This window comes from Saccopteryx leptura, chromosome X (genome assembly GCF_036850995.1).
Source record: "Saccopteryx leptura isolate mSacLep1 chromosome X, mSacLep1_pri_phased_curated, whole genome shotgun sequence".
Taxonomy (NCBI): Eukaryota; Metazoa; Chordata; class Mammalia; order Chiroptera; family Emballonuridae; genus Saccopteryx; species Saccopteryx leptura.
The window spans coordinates 127,464,336-127,470,748 of record NC_089516.1 but is presented as its reverse complement, the minus strand read 5'-3'; the positions used below and the strand labels follow the sequence as shown (position 1 = coordinate 127,470,748).

Below are 6,413 nucleotides of genomic sequence, written 5' to 3'. Positions count from 1 at the left end.
TAATGATCTTTGGTTTCCTCTCACATTTATAATAAAGAAAGGGAGCAGCCGGGCACAACAAAGTCTTCTCTTGGGCTCCCTGGAGTGAAGAGAACCAGGCAGCTGGGAAGAGACCAGTGAGTGCTCTTTCAATTTAGAGGAAATGGCCAGACTGCCAGGGTAGAGCAGTGCACAACAGGGAGAGTCAAACTATTATGGCTTAAATAGCAGAAGAAAATCCTGACCAGGCAGTGGCGCAGTGGATAGAGCTTTGGACTGGGACGTGGAGGACCAAGTTTAAAACCCCGAGATCACTGCCTTGAGTGTGGGCTCATCTGGTTTGAGCAAGGCTCACCAGCTTGAGCCCAAGGTTGCTGGCTTGAGCATGGGGTTACACTGTCTGCTGGAGCCCTCTAGTCAAGGCACATATGAGAAAACCATCAATGAACAACTAAGTTGCTGCAAGGATGAATTAATGCTTTTCTTCTCTCTCCCTTCCTCTCTGTCCCTATCTGTACCTCTCTCTGTCTGTGACACACACACACACACACACACACACACACACACACCAGAGGAAGATGATACAATAGCTCTGGAGTCACTGTCTGAGATTTGACAACCTGAAGATTTGGGTATCTTGACATTACCACAGAGGCTCATGCTATGCATGCTAGAGGCATCAGGGAAATGTCTCTGTCCACTCTTCATGGTTTCCTAATTCTACAGGGAACCCCACCATATTCCCTCTGTTATCCAGATCAGTAACATTAAATAACCAGAAAAGTTGGATGGTCCTAGGCCAGACTAGCAGTTTCTTTGTTTGGATGAAACATGGATCAAAAGATGGCCGATATTAAATGATGTATAATGGTAACTGCGTTAGAGTATTATAGAAGAAAATCTGTCTCAAATCTGAAACATGGAAATTCTGCGAGTTTCTAGCCAGATGCCTGCCCTATGGATTTTGAATTTGCCAGCACCACAAACATGGGAGCCATTTTCTTAAATCTCTATTTCTCTCTGTTTCTGTGGAGAACCTTGACTGAATAATATACTCAGCAAAGGCAGAAATAGTTGGAGAGAAAGTGTAAAATGTGTCTATCTCACAATTTTGTCCAGGGGAAGCTTTCTCACAAGGACAGCTTCCATCCATGGCCTGTATGACATCTTAAGTTTCTGATTCCAAGCAGTTATTTCTTTGCCTCACAAAGCCTTATTTAGCAATAGACAATTCTGATTCAATGAGCACAGTCAAGGGCCTCTAATTGCAGAATTGCTAGTAAGTCCTATTCTTGTTTGTTTGTTTTTGTACTTTTTATTTTTTTTCCATGTAAGAAAGAAGTAGTGTGAAGCCACTCCTGCCTGAGTCTGCTTATGATTCTGATTAGAAGCCAAGCATCTCAAATGAGAGTGAAGAGGTTTTAGGAGTAGTTTATCAGCATATGTGTGTCTGAGCCATGCATTAATAAATAAATAAATAAATAAATAAATAAGTAGGCAAATAAATGAATAAGTAAATAAAAGCAAGTCTTTTCATTTCCCACATTAGGCTGCTTTACCTGAACTTGCCAGCCTATCCAATTCCCAAGTTTCTCTGCAGCACACTGTAAAGAAGTGGGACAATATGCTCCATGGTATCCAGATCCAGCAGCATCTGCAGCCAAGGTGGGTACTGAGCTGTGTTGATAATTAAGTAATGCCTAAGGAAAAAGAAAAGGCTATTCTTGTTCAAACAATCTGGGGAGAAATTTCAAGAAAGTCCTTTTAATGTAGTCCTGACCTCTTTTCTAAAACCTGGGGAACTCAGTCATTGCTTAGTTGTTTGCCTCTATCAGAGGTCTCAAATTGGCGGCCCGCGGGCCGCATGCGGCCCGCCGAACAATTTTGTGCGGCCCGCAGACTAATCCATGAACTACAGTTTCTGGTCGTTTTGTGACACTGAAAAGTGTTGCGTAACAGTTGCCTTTTGTAGACCTAGTGCGGCCCGCCCAACAGCTGTGATCTTGCTCTGCGGCCCACATGCTGAGTTGAGTTTGAGACCCCTGCCTAGATCAAAACACAACTACATTTTGTATAAAGCACTTAAAATTACAATTAATTCAAATTGTTCAGTTGTTCTCCTCATCCATATTCATAGTCACGATCTTCTGCTAGTTCCAGATGTTTCTAGGACTGGTTAGCTCAAAAGCTCACTTGACATCACTCCATGACATTTCTTTCACTGACGATTAACAGAGGACACAAGGTCTGACTCACATCTTGGCTAGAGACTGCATCAATTAAGGCAAGCCTAAAGAATCCCAGTTTTTTCTCTGATCGGGGTCAGCTTTGTGCATCCACAACCGTCTATTATGAAAGGATTTTCCTGCCCTAGGATAGGGTTTGCTCCATGTTGTTGGAAAAGGGGATGGTCCCAAATTAAGAACTGATGATATTAGGTTGGTATTTCAGAAATAAAGAAACACACACTGTGCAGCTGATCAGTATATTGGTATCAGGTCTGAGAGCACTGAATGACAAAATGTGGTGTTTATCTTTTTCTGAGGATGCATGTCCCCTAACATATAATAAAACAGTGTACTACTTCTTAAACTTTAATGTGCATGCAAATCACTTGGAGATCTTGTTAAAATGTAGATTCTGATTTGGTAAGTCTAGTAGGTCTGAGACTGTGAATTACTTACTAATAGCTCCCAGATTATACCTAAGCAGCTTGTCCATGGGCAACACTTTGAGTATAAGGTTATAAAATAAGTAGTAGGCCTGCAAATAGGACCACACATCTCTAATGTTACCTGAGTCCTGTCAGCCATAGATAAATTATCAGATCCTTCTCCTCTGTAATTTACAGTCTAAGAGAAATAAGTCTTGTGTGTACATGCTGAGATCAGTGCCAAATCAGAGGTAAAAAATGCTGGGTATCTTGGTAGACAGAAGTGGTCATTTCCAGCTGGGAGGAAGAACTACAAAGGTCTCAGAGAACACAAAACTTTTAAAGTGGATGATAAAGGAGATATGGGAGTTAGGCAGGGACACAGCAGGGGTTTACCAGGTGGATAGAACACAGTAAAGGTATGAAGGCTAGAAAGCATAAAGCATGGGCAGGGAAGAATGCATAATTCCTTTTGATTGGAATGTAGACTACTCTAAGCAGAAACTAAGGCATAAATAAGGTAATCCAGGTAGTTTAGAAACAGATTACAGAAGATCCTGATGCCATTTAATAAAGAATTTTGGCCTGACCAAACAGTTGCACAATGGATAGAGCATTGGACTGAGACACAGAGGACCCATGTTTGAAAACTCAAGGATGCAGGCTTGAGTGCAGGCTCATCTGGCTTGAGCATAGGCTCATTAGCTTGAGTGCGGGGTTGCTGGCTTGAGTGTAGGATCATAGACATGACTCCATGGTCACTGGCTGGAGCTGAAAGGTGGCTGGCTTGAAGCCCAAGGTCACTGACTTAAGCACGGTGTCACTCACTTTGCTGTAGCCGCCCCCTCCCCAGTCGAGGCACATATGCGAAAGCAATCAATGAACAACTAAAGTGCCACAGCGAAGAATTGATGCTTTTCATCTCTCTCTCTCATCCTGTCTGACTGTCCCTACCTGTCCCTTTCACTGTTTCTGTCAAAAATAAAAGAAGCCCTGGCTGGTTGGCTCAGCGGTAGAGCATCAGCCTGGCGTGCGGGGGACCCGGGTTCGATTCTTGGCCAGGGCACATAGGAGAAGCGCCCATTTGCTTTTCCACCCCCCCCGTCCCCCTCCTTCCTCTCTGTCTCTCTCTTCCCCTCCCGCAGCCAAGGCTCCATTGGAGCAAAGATAGCCCGGGCGCTGGGGATGGCTCCTTGGCCTCTGCCCCAGGCGCTAGAGTGGCTCTGGTCGCGGCAGAGGGATGCCCCAGAGGGGCAAGAGCATCGCCCCCTGGTGGGCAGAGCGTCGCCCCTGGTGGGCGTGCCAGGTGGATCCCGGTCGGGCGCATGCGGGAGTCTGTCTGACTGTCTCTCCCCATTTCCAGCTTCAGAAAAATATTAAATAAATAAATAAATAAATAAATAAATAAATAAATAAATAAAAGAAAAGAAAAGAAAAAAGAGTTTTGACTTTATTCTTTATGTGAGGGAGAGAACCATTTTGTTGTTGCTGTTCAAATGTGACATGAATGGAGCTGGGCCTCAGATCCTAGGATTAAGTAATCACTCTGGTGGCAGTGGAAAGGATAGTTTGGAAGGAAAGAAATGGAGGAAGGGAGGATAGTTAGAAGACTACTGTTTAATCAGCCATCCAGAAAATATTTATTAGGCTCCTAATTAGTTCCAACCACTGTGCTAATAATGACTTGAGTAGGGAACAAAAACATGCATGTCCTGTACTCACTATGGCAACACGTATACTAAAATTGGAATGATATAGAGAAGATTAGCATGGCCTCTTCACAATAATGTCAGGCAAATTAGTGAGCATTCCATATAAAACAAACAGACAAACAAAATGTGGGGAAAATATACATGTTTTATACCCTTGTAAATTCATAGTCTGATGAGAGCTACAGAGGAGAAGTCCAGGGAGCTAGGAGAGCTAAAGTAGGGAAACTTAAAAGTCCGGAGTGTCAGAGAAAATTGTCCCTGAGTTGTTAACATTTTGATCCAGATTTGAGTAATGAGGAGTATGTAACCAGATAAAGAGGAAAGTGAAATGATACTCTAGGCAGAGGGAGAACTCTAACAAAGGTTCAGAGACTAGAGAGCCTGTCATCTCTTGAGATTCAGAATATAGCATGGCTGAAGGAGAGAGAGCAAAGAGAAAAGAAACATGACATAAAGCTAGAAAGGTTGGCAGGTGTCACATTTGTATCAGGTCTTTGAAAAAGAGGCAAAGATTTAAAACTTTCTCTTAAGGGCAAAGGGCAGCCATTAAGCAACACTTCTCTGTGCTTTCTCTGTGAAGAATAAATGAAAGCAAGGAAAAGATGGCATGCAAGGAAGCACATGAGAATGTTGTATAGACCACTCAAGAGGTGATAGAGAGTTGGTTTTAGTGGAAAAGGGGGTGGAAAGAGGTAGGTGTACAGAAGTAATGATTGGGTGACAAAATCATTACAAACTGGAGAAAGTGGAGAAGGACCAATGAGAAGGAAAAGGCAAGAAGTTTTCCTAAGTTCTTAGTTTTGTGACTGGATGGATAGTTCTACCAGCTACTGATTTAAAGAACATAGGAAAAGTGGATTTTGAAGGTAGTGACAAATAAAAGGTCAGGTGAAGTTCTTGGGGGAAAGTAGCAAGGAGATAAATAGGCAGATCTACACACTACTAGATTTGGGGGAAAGAACTGATCCAGGGAAAGAAATTTAAGAGTAGTCAGAATAAAGAACATGGCTGAAGAAATGCATTCTCTTGGCTGATTTAGAGCATTCTTCCTTGCCTATCAAACTGGCCTCCAAAGTCTGTCAGAAACACATATTGCAGTGAATGGGTCAATGCAAAAGCCCAGATTTTGCCATGACTAAAGAAAAAGAGGACAGATTTTAGAAGTAAATTGATAAATTTTGAGAATTTCACAAGTGATAGTATATTTGGAGTTGGTATACAGCCTGTCAAAATGAGAAACAGCTCTCATTGTATAAGAGAAGTCTGATAGTTTAGTGACAAAAAGAGACTCAAGACTTGCAGGTAAATTGTTCATCAAAGAGCTTTGTAAGAGTCTTTGGTTAGCTCTTCCTGCTCATCTACCCAATGTGTTCTTGATGTATATGCTCAGTATGCAAGTTCATTCTAGCAGTAGCCTAAGCAAAATCATAATTTGAAATAATTGCTGCTGGTGGTGGGAAAAAAATCTATAATACATTCCCCAAACAAATATCAATAGGATATTTGACAAAGTTTTAAATTATTTAAACCATTTACTTTTGAGTAGCCTACAAAATCAAGTTGGCTACATTTATAAATAAAGATGTGCATTCTAAATAAAACAATGCAAGGAAGGTTGCTTCATAAAAGTTGCCCTTCTGGATGATCTGCCTATCAGCTACCTCCAAAATGCACTGTGAAACTTTGTTAGTATCAAATTAATGTTTTCACAGGATCTATTGAAAAGGAACTTTTAAGGGAATAAAAGTACATAAATGAAATCAGCAGTAATAGCAGTAATATGTCTTCTAAAATTTGCAGCAGAATGATGCCTGTAGGGGGAAAATGCACTCTGAATTTAATATAATACAAACCTCAAGATGACATCATGCATTTATATGGAAGAATTTTTGAAACCACAACTTGTAAGGGTATGTGGTGGTGGTGAATGGAAATGGTAACCCGATAAGGCAATACAATTGAGCAATTATCAGCCTCTGGACAGGCAAGCATATAGAGATTGCATAGAGTTTCTCTACCTGCTTATTGATTCTAGAAATGTCAAGATCTGGGACTGAAGTCTTTTTTAC

At 41.5% G+C, this 6,413-nt stretch overlaps 1 non-coding gene across 1 annotated transcript; it reads left to right on the top strand.

The window, feature by feature from the left end:
* The first annotated feature begins 4,346 nt into the window (after positions 1-4,346).
* LOC136386611 (U6 spliceosomal RNA) lies at positions 4,347-4,452 on the top strand. Its single transcript, XR_010747978.1, has one exon. It is a non-coding gene; the product is annotated as a U6 spliceosomal RNA (small nuclear RNA).
* Positions 4,453-6,413: the final 1,961 nt, after the last annotated feature.